The sequence below is a fragment of the Mchenga conophoros genome, linkage group LG3 (genome assembly GCF_057382185.1).
Source record: "Mchenga conophoros isolate Kocher_MC1m ecotype Shallow Benthic linkage group LG3, M_conophoros_male_GT1.1, whole genome shotgun sequence".
NCBI lineage: Eukaryota > Metazoa > Chordata > Actinopteri > Cichliformes > Cichlidae > Mchenga > Mchenga conophoros.
In genome coordinates, this window is record NC_140528.1 from 18739391 (window position 1) to 18758319 (window position 18929).

The 18929-nt window shown below is 42.1% G+C and overlaps 1 protein-coding gene and 1 pseudogene across 1 annotated transcript in view; both read right to left on the minus strand.

The window, feature by feature from the left end:
• LOC146577543 (NACHT, LRR and PYD domains-containing protein 12-like) overlaps window positions 1-18929 on the minus strand; it is an 82702-nt gene that overhangs the window by 44676 nt on the left and 19097 nt on the right. The window lies entirely within an intron of this gene.
• On the minus strand, window positions 544-18053 carry LOC146577546 (carboxy-terminal kinesin 2-like; annotated as a pseudogene).

Sequence of the window (18929 nt, forward strand, 5' to 3'; positions counted from 1 at the left end):
TCTTTGGACATTTTAGTGGAGACTGAATGTCAGTTTGTTTTGCTTTTAAGTGGGTGAGTGATGGTGTTCAGTGTAATTGAGCAAACTCCCTTTAGTGTGTTTCAGCTGGGTGACTGTGCTGCCCTTCCATCGAAGCACTTGTTTGTTGTTTTGCTTTATTGTTTTAGTTTGTGTTTGGTGGCTATCCTGGGTGGGGGTACGCTTCAGAGTTTGGTAGGAGACTATATCTCTGGTCTGCTGCCTGCTCTCGAGTTCGCGTTTAAAGTTGCCTCGAGCCTGGTACACCACTGAAGACTAGGGTAGGGAAAGTAAGGGATTTGTTGTTTTTAGTGTACTTTTGGTTTTGTGTTGTAGCAGGTCAGGTAATCATTTTGGGTTTGACTGTTGTGCTCTTTTGTGTTGGTCACATGTTACTTTTTGTGTGTTCAGTGTGGCAACTTCAGATCCTCATGTAGGGGCATCCATGCTTAAAGATGCCAACTTGCTTCAGAGGAACTTTTAATTTGTTTAGGGGTCCTAGAGGAACCCTTTTAAGGGAGGAGGTGTTACGTCCCTCTGCAGCTTCTAATCGTCTCAGTGTTTTCAGCTGGTGCTAATTGGCCACACCTAGTCAGGTGTGGATAAAAGCATACCTGAGGCAAGCTTCCCGGCAGTGCACTAGTCTTTGCCTTGGTGGCACCAGCCATTTTAGCCAACCTGGTTTTCCATTTTAGGATGAAACCTCTTCTCACCCACACTCTGCTATTCATCTCTGTTTTTATGTTGCGGCTTTTGAGCCGGGTCGTAACACTGAAGATTACAAAGATCAACATTAAGACCAGTCTGTGCATTCAAAGCAGTGACAGAAAAGAGTGTGGGGCATTAACCCCCACTCACTGAAATGGCATCCAAGATGCCTTCATAACTTTAAGAAAAGGAAAGAAAAAAGGCAATAAAATGCAACAGCCTTTAAATTTGGTTTTATTTGTAGAGTAAATGTAATAGCGTACATGTTAAATAAACATTTAATTCCCACGAAACATACTAATGATATGGCAGACATCGAAACAGGTAAAAGAAACAATCATATTTATTCATTTTCATTAATTTAAAATACCCTTTACAAAGTATATATATAGAAACATAATCCAACATATGTGGAAAAAAAACAGAAAAAACTGACACCCTGCTTTAAACGCACATATATAAAAGTTACTCTTTTAATAATTTCTACTTTGTTGTCCTGATGACGCAGTCGTTCACCTGCATGTGGTGCAATCCAATTAGGCTGTCAGTAGTACTTCAGGTCTCCCAGCCCTTTGCCAGACAGGAGGAGACACCAACCCCCAGGTAACTCAAACAAAGATGTATTAATATAACATAAAACAGAGCTTTGACCTTGCAAGGTTAATATGTGTGCACGCCATATAAACATTGGAAGGTGTGATGGAAAAATGAATACATTTAATAAAGAAACGATATTGAACAATAAATGGAATATTTTAAAGTAGTGACTGTAAATTAAACTAAAGTGAATCAACGGGTGGTGAGGTGTGGAGCTTACCATGTGTGGCATGCCATCACACATGGCAACTGTCATGACCAACTCAGCGTGGAAACCTGAGATGAACCTAAAAAGTAGAAAACTCAGGGTTTTTTTTTTTTAATAATTCTACTTTTTGTTGGCAGTCGCTGTCCTGATGACGCAGTCGTTCACCTGTGGGGGAGAAAACAAAACAAAATTGTCAAAAATGTTAAAGTTACAGTGAAACTTCAAATCCTTGTACAATTCAGTGGTATTTATACTGTAAACTTAATCCCTATGCTGTAAACTGACATGTAACTCTAGGAATCACTCATTTCAGCCACCTTCGCCACCATTTTCCACATTAATTAGAAGAAGAAATGAAATAAATGAATCTATTAGCTCAAAGAAATTCCACTGCAGACGAGTGTTTTGGTGGTTAAACTGCAAAGCAAGCCACGCACATGGTGCAGGCCACTTCTGTGGGCTCTATCAGGGATTTATGTGACTAGTCGACTAATTGTCACTAGTCTGTATCAGACTTACCAGTCGTTCAATCTAATTGTTAACATTTTAATTGATGCCCAATGCTGGTACATTGTGTTCTAAATGTTAGGCAGCGATCTACCACCAGATGGTGCACTGTTGTTGAGAAACGCCATAAATCTATTAATCTACCCTGATCTTCTTGTTAACACTGAGATCGCAGATACACGCAGAGGAAATTAGTTTCCTGAGAGGTGGAAAACCTCTCCTTTAGGAGAGCAGTTAAGTCAATGGGGGAGGGGCTCAGAGTAGAGTCACTACTCCTTCACATCAAAAGGTGACAGCCACCTTGGCCAGGAGGCTGTTCCAGCTGGGCACGTCCTACCAGTAGGAGGCCCCAGCATCCTTGGTCATGCTAGCCAATTTACATCTATCAGCTGTGGTCAGGAGTAGTCCTTCCTGCTGCCCCCACAACCTGACTAGAAAACGGCTGTATAATGTATTACCTGAATCATTCTCGCCACACTTAGACGTACTTTTAGATTCTCAAATGATTGTCATATTTTAATAGAACATCTTTTGTAGTAATGCATTTTCATTTGTATTTAACAGAATGTGATAAATGGTTTAAGATACCTCTGCGTCTAGTTTGACAGTTTCTATTAATCAGTTCTGAAAATCAACTCAATATCTGAATGTTCCTTAGTTTTACATTAGTTGGTTAGTCTAATTATTTCCCCCTCGATTAGTCGACTAGTAAATAAGACGCCAGGAACATCCCTACTCTTCAGACAAAATGTGAGTATGAATTACACACCAAGGTATTAAAATGGATATGGAGTATGGCTTTGGTTTACCATAAACAGCTGATGTAAGGACATCATTAATGTACTCTGTCCAATGAACACTGGAAACAAGACTGCACTGACCTTGCTGGCAAACCTCAATGAGTTCAGAGTTTCCCCAAAGCTGTCGGGCTCCGGAGCAATGTTAACAAACATCAAGCTGCAAATAAAGACATCCAAAATTAGTGCCAAAGAATAAACAGTCACAATCTGAAGTGATGAGATCAAACGCTGTTAAATATTTTTTGGGGATAAATTCCTTCAGTTTTATGTGTCGTCATTATAAAGATTTGTGATGTCAACAAACTCACGTTTTGCCGTTTCCCCCCCCAAACATCCCTGAAGGAGGTACGTGAGCTTCGAGTTCCTGTAAGCTACGTAAGTCTCCTGGAACACAAAGGCCAAAAAAATCATTAATACTGTAAATGTAAAGAAAGCAGGTGTGACATCTAAGACTACAGAAACTGCAGCTGCAGACCTTTTTGGCCAGAGCGGCGATAACGACGCCCAGGTTGGACAGTGAGCTGTTGATGGCGGTCATCTCTTTGAAACGGTCACCCTGAGACTGGCTCTTCACCATTCGCTCACTGCCAGCCAAGTCCACCAGGCACAGAGTGGCTACACACACAGAGAAAACCAACTCTTATAGGAAGCAGTGATCCGTTTTTCCTTCCATTAAAGGTAGTTTTAATACTTTACAAAACACTTCTTTTAGCGCTCAGGGGCTCAAACATTAACGTTGAGTCATCAGAGCAGATTTTGCACTGGTTACAGTAACAATAACTAACCAGACTAAATATTATAGATCCAAAAAGAAGAAACCACATTCCTGATGCTGGTACTTCCAGTGTGATACATTTGCACTTGACATCCCTGCCGGCATTAACTCCCTCAATATCCAGCTGGAAGACTGAGTGGGAGCGAGACGAGCGGTCATTCTGGGCTGTCTGGGCAGTGGAGCGATTCTGATTGGCCAAAGCAATCAGACGGAGAACCTGAGAGGATGAGGGAACGTTTTAAAACATAGAGCATCGATAAAGTTTGATGTATTTTCAAAGTTTGGTAACAATTTGTCAGCAGATTTGAAATTAATTTGTTCTGAGCTACAGATGTCTGTCTGCTGTACCTGATCCTCATTGGAGACCCGCTCATAGGTGAGATTAGTGATTGTCAATTCGTTGCTGGCTGTCTTGCGGATCTCATGCTCAGGTCTCTTGCTGGACTTGCCGGTGAACACAAGGTCCCTCAGGGTCTCATTGTAAATTTCGACGAAGCTCGCTGTGAACGTGAACTGTGAAGTGAGTGGGGGTTAATGCCCCACACTCTTTTCTGTCACTGCTTTGAATGCACAGACTGGTCTTAATGTTGATCTTTGTAATCTTCAGTGTTACGACCCGGCTCAAAAGCCGCAACATAAAAACAGAGATGAATAGCAGAGTGTGGGTGAGAAGAGGTTTCATCCTAAAATGGAAAACCAGGTTGGCTAAAATGGCTGGTGCCACCAAGGCAAAGACTAGTGCACTGCCGGGAAGCTTGCCTCAGGTATGCTTTTATCCACACCTGACTAGGTGTGGCCAATTAGCACCAGCTGAAAACACTGAGACGATTAGAAGCTGCAGAGGGACGTAACATTCAGTATTGATATTTGTAAATGTAAACTATGAGGATTTATTTATTTTTAATTCTTTTCTTTTTTTTTTTTTCCCTCTTTTTTTCTTTTTCCAAATAAATGTCCCGATTGAGTAATGAAACTAACCCAAAGGAGAATTCTAACAATATTAGACAGGCCATTCAATATGCTTTATCGTGGACAACTCGTGGCTAAAAACCCACACACACACACACACACACACACACACACAAACCTCTAATCAAACATGAAAACGGATAATCCAGCTGAAGCTTCAGACAGCCGTCAGACAGTGAAACACTGCCATCTGCTGGACTCGAATAACAAAGACGCTGCTTTGACGGGTGAGGGAGTTTCAACAAGTCTGCAACGACTCAAGCATCAAACTACAGAACTATTCTAGCGGACATGGTGCTCTAATGACTGCTTCATTAACGCAGGTCAGAAAGGATCAAACATATCAATAAATTATAAAACACAAAACGTCTCTTATTGCCCAGGGCTCAGGAAGTGAGTGTGTTCCTTATAGCCTATTAAACCTTAGCAGGTTATTTTGATGTGTTACAGATGAAACAGCTATCCAGTAACATTCAGCTACAAAAACGCTTTTTTATAATTACTTTTTTACAGCTTCGCACTTTTACACAAGTTTTATCATCAGTGTCACAATGGCTGCTGCTAAAATTGAGTACAAGATATTTGTTGGCCTGATTAAAAGGTCTTGATGCGTGCTCAATCATCAGGGAAGTAAATCTCCAAAAGTTGATTCTGTTCTTCTGGACGTAGCGTTTTCAGTCAGAGAAACCAGCCGACTGAAGGAACAATGGGCTGGGAGGTCAGTTCCTTAATCATGATTATGCAAATTCTCATGACCATTGATCAACAACCACTGATCAATGGTCCTGAGTACCATTCACAGAGAGTTGGAGAACGGCTGCAATCACAGCATTGTAAGATGGTGACAGATGTACCCTTAGGCCCCCTCCTTGATTCAGAGAGGGTCTTTCCCTTTTCACGTAAATGGCCTCCTTGACTCCGCCCTCAAACCAGCGTTCATTGCAGTTATTGTTGACAATCACATTGTGTCGTGTAACCATCCAGCTCACATATTCAATGTAAATGATTTGTTGAACTGAAGACATGATGAATGTTCCTGCATTAAAACACATCCAGCCTAGTGTTCTCACTCTCCCTAAATGGATCTGTTACATTAGTGATATATGGGAGTTGTGTTTCAGTCTTTTCCACATGAGGACATTTACATTTAGTTTTTGCTTTACTGATGAGTGGCTGGTTAACCTGCAGTGGTTGAAGTATGTGTCGGTCGTCTGGAAGAGTAGGTGTAGAAGACGTCTTTAATGAATGTAATGCTCTGAAGGTGTCAGTGATTACTGTGAATTCATTATAAAAGTGGATTTCAGTGAATAAAGTGAATAAAGACAGGCCCTCATGGTGACGCTCAGGTGTCCATAAAGTGTAACAGGAGAGCTTTGTCATACTTTCAGAGATTTTACATGAGCCAGTCTTTCAAAAATTACATAAATAAATAATTCATTCATTCATCCACAGGAAACACAATGCTCATATCTGAAAGTAAACTCTGATATATATCCCCGACTAGAGTTACTACTAAATAAAGGATCGCCCCAAAATGACTAAATATATAAAGACACTCTCCAGAAGAAGTTAAAGGGATTTTATTTATTGTACAAGCAATATCTTCATAAGAATTACAAATTCTGCAGACATATTACCTTCTTACTGAACCTGAACAACTCACACACAGACGTGTCTGCTGCTTATCTTTGTTCAAACATGATGTTTTATCTTCTCTTCAAAACACATTACTCATCTTTCTGGCATCGTGTTACATGAAAACACCTGCATTCTACCTGTGTCATTGTACCACAAAGACAATGATTGCAACACTGTGCTTGCAAAATAGAAGAAATAAGACGACCAGCAAATACATAAAAGATGGTAAAAGTGATTCCATCTTTGTGTCTCCTCCCATTGTTTCCCCAGTCTGTCTAGTTCCCATATTCCCAGGACACCGCTGGACAACAAGTGGGTATTCCAAGACTGAGAGACAGCCAGAGTTGGCAAAAGATCAGACATTCTCCACTTAAGTAGAAGTAAAAATACTATTGTTCCAGTGAAAGTTAAAGTACTGATTCAACTTCATTACTCAGCTAAAGCAAAAAAGTACAGGCTCGAAGCGCTTACAGAGAAAAGCAGACAACAGAATACAACAGAATGCTGATGGCGGCAGTAACACACACTTGGAGGAGAGGCTCCAGCTGTCCATTCCAGCCCTATCCCTAACATTAACTCTAACCATAACTTTAACCTTAACCCTATCAGGTCTTGTTTTACAAAGCGATTCATGATTAGAACAAAAAACACATTTACACATACCGATGATTTGTCACATAGCATCGTTACCTGTTGGGATGAGAACGTGTTGTTTCCAGAGCACCACAAATTGGGGTGTCTGTAGCTCAGGTAGAGCAGGAAACCTACTAATCAGAAAGTTGCTGGTTCAATCCCCGCCTGCTCCAGCCTGCATGCCAAATATCCTTGGGCAAGACGCTAACCCCAAGTTGCTCTCCGATGCATCCATCGGGAGGATGAATGCGTATTAATGTTAGATAGAAAGCACTTACAGAGAAAAAGCATAGAAAAAAGTGAGTGCATGAATGAGGCAAGTTGTAGAGAGTAGAAAGGTTTTATACAAGAACCAGTTCATTTACCGTTATATTTTAGTTTCATTTTCAGTTCTGTACTTTTTACATGTAATATTGATTCATTAGATTGACTACATGCATTAGACCTAACTTGCTGACAGCAAATTTAAACAACCGTAATAATTTATTTTCAGCGTCTGAAATATTTATTTAGTTTGTTTTTTGTTTTCTTTTTGGCTCCTGATATTAGTCAACTACTATTTGTCAATGTTGAACTAATAATGAATCTAAGAAAAGCTATTTGTCACGGTTGGCCAGCGTCAACCGTGGGGATGTGAGGAAGGAGGAGCCAGGCACGGAGCTCTGAATGCAAGCAGTGCGTTTATTTACAGTGAATGGAAAATAACAATAAATCCGCAGTGCGTTCCCGACTCCCGTGAAATGTCCTCTTCCCAGTGCTAGTGTTCCTTGTCTCCGCTCCTCAGTGTCTGAGCACCCCGTGCTCGCTGCCCTCTCGTCTCCACGCTTCTCCTGGGGAGATAACAAACAGGCAGCCGTAAGACACATACAATGCGGCAGACTATCCGTACTGACTGGCCGAGAGACTAACGTGAAGTCACGCAATGATCCAGCGTCAGAGAGAGCGCCACCGCATTCTCAAGTAGCTCCTCCGACAAGGCTTGATCAGCTGTGTGATGGTCTTCAAGTGTGGCCAACCACCTGGCAGGGCCACACCCACCAGGCCTGAAGGTGCCTGTAAACAGGTGCTCTCAGAAACTCCGGCATCCACACACACACACAGATATACCTGCAAGCAGGGAGAACGAGGGACAGCACACCAAAAACACACATGTCCATAACTGCTGGGTCGTTTAGACTCCTGAGCTGTGCACGAGGGGTCGAACACCCACTGGAAGGCCGGGCACTGGTTTTCAACCGTAATATACCTGATGTGCTCAGGTAACCTGTAGCGCCATGAAACCTCTGTCACACCAGGGCGCATAAAAATGATGCTTTAAGAGACTGATGGGATCGGGCAGCAGGGAAAACATCCACAAAATGCTACTTTCAGTTTGACTCCCTAAGACTACCTAAACTAAGTAGAGTCATTACATGCTTGTTAAAAGCAAACTCTCATATAGTTTTTAATGTGCTTCTTTCATTACAATGACTAGATAAAGAATGTGGCCCTGTCTCTATTTAACACTGGCTACCCCAAAATGTTTCCAAACCTACAACCGTAACTTTCACTGAGAGATTTTTAGATACGGTTATTGAAGCTGTGGGGTTAATTTTTTAAGTAACATGAGAGAGAGGCAGCAGCATACTGTTAGATTATAATATTATTTTATGCCATGTTATACCCCTAACTAAAGATTGTGAATTATTATGTAGTTTTAGTTTGCATTATTCTCCTGAATTAGAAGAAGCTGACAACTATTGCATTAGTTAAACTCATTTGCATTAAAGTAGACTGCTGATTTATTGTGGATGAATGATATTGTTTTATGATGCATAATACTGCTGCAGAAAGTCATCGCCTTATTTGTCTGATTAGAAGAGAACAGAGCATGCTGGAGTTTTCTGCCCCAACTCAGCAGGAGCAGATAAACGGGGAGCCAAGGTCGTAGCTTAGGCGCCGTGTGAGAGAAAAGCATGTGAATGTTTAGGCTTTTATGATAAGGTGGGAGAACCAGAGGCTATAAGAGTTTGAGCAATGCTCCACCATTTTGAGATCTGAGGCTGTCTGCATACGGTGTCCATCTCCCACGCGTGTGATCATCATCGTTTGACTCAACCCGACCGGACCAGTGTTGTTATTGTGATTTTTCTCTTGTCTCCATCCCCAGTATTTTGAACCTTAACAGTACCGATTTAAAATCCTACATGTCTTTGTTCTCAGGTTTTCACGTTCACAAACTTTGGTGTCCACGCTATTTGCCTGCCAGGCTGACAATGATTTAGATCACAGAAATCCAACAACATTTTTAAGCTGTTATTCCTGGTTTCACAGTGGAAAACTCCGGGTAACGTCCATTATCTTTGCTCCTGTATAAGACTTTCCTGAATGCTGAGGTTTGGTCTTCCACATGAAATTCAGTACTTTTGTTTCAGTTTCATTAATGATGCATTGATTTTGGACATCTATGTAATACATATGTGATACACGACAGTCTTTGAGTCCGTCCTTCTCATATATAATCCCACTGTTTTTGCACTTCAGATGATTCCAGTAATGACTGATTTAAAAAAGAAAAGTGAAATATTTCTAATGAACTCACCACGATTCTTATTTCAAACTTCATTAAGAGCTGCTGGATCAACAGGGGTGTCCTGGATTTGTTAGTAATATAATATAGTAATATATTATTATTAGTTTTAATTATTTAGTCAAAAATCAATTCCAGACTGCTCTGAGCAACATGCTGCAGCGAGAGTCCTGACAGGGACTAGAAACAGAACATTTATTGGCTCCCTGTTTTATCCAGAATAAAAGATTCTTTTTTCTTTTGTGTGTCCCATTTGGATCTTTAGCCATCAGAATTGTTGTCTTAAGGCCAAGAAAGATGCCAAGAGGATTTATTTTACCAAGTGGGTCATCATGGCCTTGCCATATTGGTCCATTTGATTGACCTTTATTATAATTATGAATTTATTTTATTTTCAGTTGCAAACGGGACAGAAATGACTGTGGGATAGGACAGGGAGAAAGAATGAAAGAAAGAGAGGGAGAGAAAGAAAACCAAAGGGGAGAAGAGACGGTGAGAAGGGGGGGAAGAGAGAAAAAAAAAACAAAACTCCTGGGTCACCTGTATGGAGAAAAAAAAAACAGAAGAGAAAGCAAACAACAAAGAGCAACATAATAAGAAAAAAAAAGCACCATCACAATAAACTAGCTAGCAGTAGATATCAATAGTTACTAAATAATAAACGATATTGTGCAGCACGCAATGTGCTTTGAGGCAGCAGCCAAGAAAGCTGTAGTCCGCGTCTGTGAATACCCATGTGTACACCTGTGTGCATACCTGCGTGGATCAGCATGCTTGTATTCCAAAGGTTTCTCCATGTAACGATCTGCTAGGGAGTGTGTGTGTGTGTGGGGGCACAGCCCCGTCCTCCAGGGCATGAAGCAGGTATGAAGGAGATCAAAACTCGAGACATCCAGAGGCCCCCAGAACACAAGACACCAAGGAAGACCCACAGAGGGGCAGCCGCGCCACTGTCCCAGTAAGAGCTGAGGAGAGTCCCAGATGAGGGCTCATTCAGCAGCCGCAGAGCAGAAGCCAAGGGGAGTTGCAGTGACGCGCCCGTGAGCTCCGCCAGCAGCCAGCTGTGCCTGAGTGACCAAGCCCCAGGCCGAGAGGCCGGGGGCACCCCACCTCCGAAGTGCCCCAGGCTCCAGGCCCCGACAAGCGGCCGCCAAGGAGTGAGCCGGTGTGTACCCGGACGCCCACCCCCAGACACAAAGAACCACCAACGCACCGACACCTGAGGGAGTCCGCCACCGGCATGGGAAGTGGTGGTGGGGGGAGATAGGCCTCCAAACCTTGGAGGGCCTGAGTTGTCCCCAGAGAGGTGGCGTCTGATACCCAACCTGACATATAGACACAGACATACAGGCACACACAGACACAAACATCCATTCCCACCCTCATGCTCTCATATGCACTCACTCCACACTCAACCAACGTGGAGACAGACATAAAGAGACGCTGTATACACGATCCCACTCCCCAAGCGTACTCTACGAACTGGGTCTAGGTACCCTTGCCCCTGGAGGGGGGAACTGCACCCAGACCCAGGTAGTGTTACCCTTTTCCCTGCGGTGGGGAGAGGCAGACCGCCCCGACTCCGCAGCAGCAGGGAGGCCCCACACCCCAGACCGCAGCCGGACGGCCAACTCCTCCTAGCCCCCCCGCTCCAGCAGGCCGCAGAGGATGGGGGTGAGAGATAACTCCAAACCTCCCTCCACCCGCTCATTGTAGTGTTGATGCATGTGTGTTCTAAGGTGTAATTAAAACCCAGGAGGGCATGGAGCTACCTGCCAGAGAGCAGCAGGTAAGCGCATAGTCCCTCCTGCTAGCCCTCAATGTCTACGTGTATTTAAAATTGAGAGGTGGGCAACGATGCCAGGGGTGAGGTGTACACCCTGATGGTAACTTGGACTCCGTGTATCGTGCCCACCCCCAAGATCCTATATGTATGTGTAATGAGGGTGTGAGTAATGTGAATGTCTAAGTTGTGGGATAAAATTGTCCATCTCCCACGCGTGTGATCATTAAAATCATCGTTTGACTTAACCCGGCCGGACCAGTGTTGTTATTGTGGTTTTTTTCTCTTGTCTCCATCCCCATATTTTGAACCATAACAATACACACAGAGCATCAGTGATAGAAAGCTAGGCTAACATAGGGTAGCTACCTGTTCAAGGAGAAACATGTATAGGCCCATCTCAAGTGCCAGTGAACATCTAAATGATTCAGGGAAGACTTTGGAGAAAGTGCTGTGGGGAGATGAAACCAAATTCCAATTATGTGGCTTTAACTGACCTTTTGAAATAGGAGTGTGATGCAAAAAATAGCATCCCCGCAGTCAAGCAGAGAGATGGAAACATTATGATGTGGGCTACAGGACGACTTAGTCGGGGTTCCAAGCAGTCAGGAAATGTGACATCGTCAGACTGCAGGCCACGGATTGGCTTGTCAGTCGCGGCACTCAATGAGTCATGAGACGGTGTCTTTCACTAAAATCAAAACTGCAGTTTTTTAAAAACCCTGCAACAAGGCAAATAGCTGCACAACACCGTGGTTTCCAAGTGTGACAAAAAGCCACAGATACATCATTCACACATTCACACACTGGTGATGGCAGCTACATTGTAGCCACAGCTGCCCTGGGGCGCACTGACAGAACATTGCAGAACCTTCAGCACCTCGTATGAAAAATATTTGACTGTGTGCATGCTTTTAGCACTGTTTGGATTTGAGAAAATCTAAAATAAATCGAAATTTGCTTTTAGAAGTTGTTTTATAAAGTTCAGTGGTATATTATGCATACAATAGGACATCTATTTAGATTTACATCTTCCACAGAAAAAACTGCACATTACTGAAACTTAGTATACTGGACTTTGTTGTTGTCCCACACAGGTTCAATTTCGAGTGGTAGATGGCTCAGTGCTCAGTCAACCAAGATTTTATGATAGTGGGCACAATGAGATAGATAAGCTGCTTGTAAACAGTACTTTTATGCTCTCTTTTTCCATTTGGATAAGAAAGAAAGAACCAGGAAACAAAGGCAAACAAATAATCTGTGCCTTTATCCCAGATTCACATTATAGGAACAGCTGCTCAATGACCACTGTAGTCTTTGCTTACTGCACTTTTATCTAGATCTATGCAAAGTGATCCACTACACCTACTTTTACAGTTAAATCATTTTATGAGCACTGATGCCATTTTAATCTGAGTTTCTACTCAAATACAATCAGTAAAGAAAAACACAGTCTGTGACGTTTGTTTTGAAGGAAAAGGTATTCCCTGCAAATGTTTATCTGTGTGAGACTATTCAGAAAACAGTCATTTTGTTTTATAGGTGAGACACTTGGCCTCTTTTTTCCTTGTTCTACGTTTGTCTTTTGTCCGATTACTCTGGAACACAAGATGGAAAACTGATATTCTCATGTTAAAAATATAGAAAAAGGATTTTATCACCCATAAATGTTAACTTCTCATGCCTCTAAGCACAAGCAGGAGCAGAAGTGCCCTCTGCAGTTTGTGTGTGGAAGTGCAAAAGCTTACAGCACCTGGTTTTCCCAGGCGGTCTCCCATCCAAGTACTGACCAGGCCCGACCCTGCTTAGGTCACGATATCGGGCAAGCAGAGCTGAAGAGGAGGATGCAGGAGGCCTGTGTGTGTTCAGCAGCCTGCTGCATTGGAGTTTGCCTGGTAACAGATGACTCAAACAGCCCACACACCCGCTGGACGTGACCGCAAACATGCCCCCCTACACCTTTTACATAGCCCGGCTGCTCGAGTTCTTTTGCTGGTTTTTCCCGCGACCCCCCACCTTCTTCAAATCCAACAAAAGTGGTATCAAACGTTTATGCTACGTTTGTGCTGTAAAAATTTTTGTTTGTGCTGCTATCATTTTAAAGATATTCAAGAAAATTTCTAGAGGTCCCCAGAGGTCAACCAGCCCCCCCACATTAATTAAATCAAACAAAACTGGTGTCAATCAACTGTGCTACGCTTGTGCTGGTTTGTGCTGCTAAAATTCTCGTTTCTGCTGCTTCTGTTTTAAAGATATTAACGAAAATGTAAAGGTCAAAAGGTCTCTTCAGTATCCTTCCTGATGGCAGCAAACTGAAGACGCTGTTGAAGAGATGAGTGGAGTCACCTGTAATGAAGAGGACCTTTCGAATGAGGCAGGCACAGTAGATCTCCTGGGGAGGGAGGCAAGAGAGGACCCTGCAATCCTCTCCACTGCTCTCACTACCCGTTGTCATATTTTTCCTGCAGGACCCAGTGCAGGAGTCATACCACACAGTGATGCAGTTGGTGAGGATACTTTCAATGGTGCTCTTTAGAAGGTGCTCATAGTGGGGGTTGAATCTCTTGTCAGCAGAGTGAAGAGAATTGTTATGTGCATTATTATTCAGCCCCCTTTGGTCTGAGTGCAGTCAGTTGCCCATAGACATTGCCTGATGAGTGCTAATGACTAAATAGAGTGCACCTGTGTGTAATGTAATGTCAGTACAAATACAGCTGCTCTGTGACGGCCTCAGAGGTTGTCTCAGAGAATACTGGGAGCAGCAACACCATGAAGTCCAAAGAAACACTCTGATGGACGTGTGGACAGCAATGCTGCCTTGAACAGTACCGATGTTTCAGGGCTGGGTGACGTTGTTGGGTGGGACATCTACATCCTGACATATCAAGGTTACTTTACTTTTAGGTCAATTTGCTTTACAGAAAAATAATAGCATTTGTCATCAAGATATTTATATGACTGCACTTGCTCAGGTTTGTCTGGATTTCAAACTGTTCTAAAAGTCTTTTGATTCAAATCTGGGGCTGTGTTATTGAAAGAAGCAGAGAAATCGATGAACTGAAGTCCTTTACTCTCTACATGTTTGACAATCAGGTGAAGTAGAATCAAAAGCACGTCCTCCACTCCTCTATTGGGCTTATGTGCAATCTGCATTGAATCAAGCTGAAGTTCAGTGTCTTCCATAATCACATTTCTGATGATTTTTTCAAAGACTGAGGTGAGGGCAGCAGGCCTGAAGTCGTTTAGAACTTTTGGACGACTAGATTTAGGACCAGGAACCACAACAGCTTCTTTCCAAAGAGAGGGCATGAACGATTTATTCAGAATAACCTAAAATATGGGACTGAGTTGTCTGTGACGGTTCTCAGTCATCCAGGTCATTGTAGACTAAGGAGCTTGCAAAGAAAAGCGTCTGGACTTCTTTGAGTTGCTTGAAGACGTTTCACCTCTCATCTGAGAAGCTTCTTCAGTTCTAAGGGTCAGTTGGTGGGGAGTCCCAGATTTAAACCCAGTGGGAGTTTCCCCCCAAAGAGGGACAAAGGACCCCCTGATGATCCTCTACGTAATCACATGAGCCAAGGTGTGAAAGCGGGTGGGGGTCCTAATCAGCCAGGGTTTCGGGTGAGCTCATTGTGAAACCTGGCCCCACCCTATCATGTGATTTCCTGAGGTCAGATGGCCCAGGATGTGAGTGGGCGTTAAGGTGTCTGGGGAGGGAACTCAAAACTGGATTATAGATTATTTATATTATATATTGATATTATTTATCTGAATATTTATTTATCATAACTCTGTTTCTACACTCACTTTATATGAGTGCTTGTTGTTTCTTGTATATTTGCTGCTATGACAACTCAGTTTCCCTCCTGGATTAATAAAGTTTCTCTGATTCTGAAATACAGTGAGCCATTATATTTGTAGTTTCTAACTAACAATATAAAGGCTCTGCAACCGATAGTGCCACAGCACGTCCCACTGGCAGCTGAAGGAGCTTTTATACAAAGGACTTTGTAATTGAAGCTTTATTTATACAGGTCGGCTCATTGAGACTCAATGTCTCATTTACAAGAGAGACCTGTTCCAGACACACATATTAAAATTACAACAATAAGAGAAAAGTTTGTGTAATGTACTCAGTCACATTAAAAACGAGAACAAGTTCCCAGAGATGGTTTCACAAAAACATGTGTACGTCTTTTGAAGTCTGCAAGTGAAATCAACGGAGAGCCTTAAATCCTTCGGTTATGTTTTCCATGAAGACGGAGCAGAAAAGGAGAACGCCTTCTTCCCAAGCTCTGCATGAACTGATGGAACAGTGGATGTAATGATGTCCTGAGACTGCAGGCTGTGACTAAACTGTTTGCCTAACATGTACTCTGATAAATAGGAGGCAGTAACCCAGAAACAGATTGATAGATAAAATGATACTAATGGACCATCCTGTGTAAGACCAATGAGGACCAGTTAACCAGAGAACACAGAGTATAGTGGTGTTCTTCTGTTGTAGAGAAAGATTAAAAATATAAGACACTGGCTCAGCTATGATATTTGCAGCCAAGTGCAAGAAGGAAGGAGAACGATTGTGAGGACGAGTTTCTGGTGTTGGGGCTATTCAAAGCCTTACAAACCTCTTCTACTGTGACAGGTGTGAAGGAAAAGGTATCAGTAAGCAGGAACTACGAGCAGAGTTGTGTGCAAGAGGTTTACCATCAGATACTGTGCTGAACAAAGAGCAAGAAGCAACAAAGTGTTTGTTAAAGCAACATTTCAGTTTTGTGTGACACAGGAGTGGAGTCGATATTTAAGTGAGGAGGAAGCTCTGAGGAGTCACAGCTGGCAGAGACACTTTATAGTTTGCCAAAACCTCCTACGGTCGTTTGGACTGTCAGTCGTTAAAGTAAAAAATAGTTACATCTTGATGATGGAGGCAGTAATCCGATTACACAGCTAATGAAAACGTAGCCAATCAGCATCAGAGCCAGACTTCCTGCCCAGGCCTGGTTTCTCTCATGTAGGAGATCGGCCGGTACTGAACCAAACCAGGCCTGTCCCGACCTTTCACCCTGACCTGGCAAAAAGGGGCGTGTCTGTCCACAAAGTAGACACAACTCTCCTGTAAATGTTCCCAAACTGACATTGTCAGCCTGTTTAATACGACCCCAGTTCAAACTGATGCGGGCTCGGAGCGTGAGAGTGTTTCTCACAGCACCAACTATGCAGTGATCACTCAGGTCGTTGGCAAAAACTGCAGATGTGGAAAACTTACGCAGCATATTAGTTAAAAAAGGTCAATAAGAGCAGATTTATCTGGGTGTTTAGGATCAAGGCGTGTGAGGCTTTAAATAATTTGAGTCAGTTTTAAAAACAAGCAGCGTGCCTTAAAATCATCAGACACAGAAGAAAGCCAGTCCCAATGAAAATCATCCATCTGAAAGACGTCATTAAAATGCAGCTCAGATAAAAGTTGAACCAGAGACGGTGATGTGCTGGGGGAAGCAGGTGGAGGCTGATAGCAGCCAACAACAGTCTGATTTCCAAACAGATCAATAGTTAAGGCCAAGATTTCAAATGGCTGAGGTGCAGATGGAGAGAACAAGACTTGAGCAGCAAGACAGAGCTTCACATAAACTTCCAGACCTCCGCCTTTTCTGGGACAGTCTGAGTGCTAAATGTTAAATCCATCAGTTGCTACGTTTTTATCCAGTAAAGATTTGGAAAGTCTCAGAAACAACAACGATACCAGCACTGCTTGAACAGCCCAGATTCCAATCATATCCATGTTAGGAAGCACACGACGTGATGCACGTGTAACCCAGACAGTTTTTAACATCTGCTGGTGTTTCACATTCAGCCAGAGGCCCAGGGTTAGGTTGGATACCAGACAATAATAAAAGCATCGTTATTAGACTCTAGAGCTCGTTTATAGCTGACACCACATGTAGAGTTTAAGTTCACACAGAGACGATGACATTTTTCTAAAACCAGCAAACAATAAACAAGAAATGTAACAAGAGTTTCAGAAGAAGCTGTTTTACAGAGAAATGATTCCCTGAAGACAAAATTATTATTATCATCTTTATTTCTCCAGGTGAAAATTTAATTGAGATTAAAAATGTTGTTTTCAAGAGAGACCTGGCATCATGGCAGCAAGAGTCAGAAATACATCATAATTCAAACAAATACAAAATAGGAAAAACATCCTACATAAACTTCATAAAGTTTCATTAACAGACTTTGAACAATGGACTTCAAACTTCCCCCCAAAACAACAGAAACACATTTGAAGACAATGAATGACATTTATCCCTCTAAAGAAGGACTTAGACTACGATTTAATATGAATGAGAACATGTTCATAAATGGATGCAACCAAAGATTTCATCAATCCCTGATTTAGAGACAACAGAACATTTGGTTTGATTTCACAAGATAAGAATGACGACTGAGTTGGAAGATTGTTTTATGTTTAGTCAAATCTTTCATACATAAAGTTGGATTACAAAATCATCCCCTAAGTTTGTTGTTTTATTCAAGGAATTGAAATTATAGAGAAAATCTGTGAAATGACTTAAAGAAAACAAACCACAAAAACTCTATGATACTCTAAACCCCCTGGTTTAGGTCGGACACCTTTCTGATGATGAGTGCATCTAACATTTCCTCAGAAGTCAATGTGCCATATGATTGCATTAGCAATAAATTACACACTATATGCTGTCCTCGCCCTGAGTCTCTTAGTTTCACCAGCTAGACAGCGAGATAACGATGCTCCAATAACCAGACTTATTTTCCTTTTTGCGCTGATTTATTGAAGAATGGCCTCTGACCATTGCCTTCTCTTTGACCATCGTAAAACTGAAAGTACAAAATACTGTATTAGCTAACTAACATTGTAAACTAGCTTGTTACCCTCTTACTGCAAGCTAACAAGATAAAACTTTCAAATGTACAAATTATCGTACCATTTTTACACAAAACAAAAGAATAATTATTTTATCGACACTCATACTTACAGACATATCTTGTCCAAGGCAACAACATTTTAAGGTCCGTATCAGCTTAGAACGATAACATTACGGTATCACTTTCCGCCATCTTTTATTTCTTCTTCACGTTCTCATTTTTTTCCTTTTCCAAAGTAACCGAACCCAAAGCAGCCACTAGAGGGAGCTCTAGGGCAGCTTACAACTATAATATCCGATTTAAGTTATAAAAGGCAGAACACTCCCCGCCTGGTACAATATAATTGTGCCACTAGAACAAACTTTTCTAATAAACATTTTGAACAGTTTAGGGCTATTTCAAACACTTATTTATCACTTGATAAAAGCAAAACCATATCAGCGATGGGTCTCAAAAACACTTTTTCATTTCCATCTTTCACAGTCTTTACTTCTGCTTTTCGAACCTTATTGTCCTTGCTCTCAAATGTTCTTACAACTTTTCCCATGGACCAGTCATTTCTGTGTGCGAGAGCATCTTTCAATAACACAACATCACCAACTTTTATGTTTGTTTTATCATCAGTCCATTTTCTCCTTTGCTGTAGTGTTGAAAGATATTCACTTTTCCACTGTTTCCAAAAAGAGTCTGCCAAACACTGTACTTGCTTCCATTGCTTTGAGTAGAGGTCTGGCGGTCCAAAGCTTCCTGTTGGTGCAGATAATGCATTGACCTTTTGTGTAAGGAGCATTGCTGGAGTGAGAAGGTTTGGTTTGTCTGGA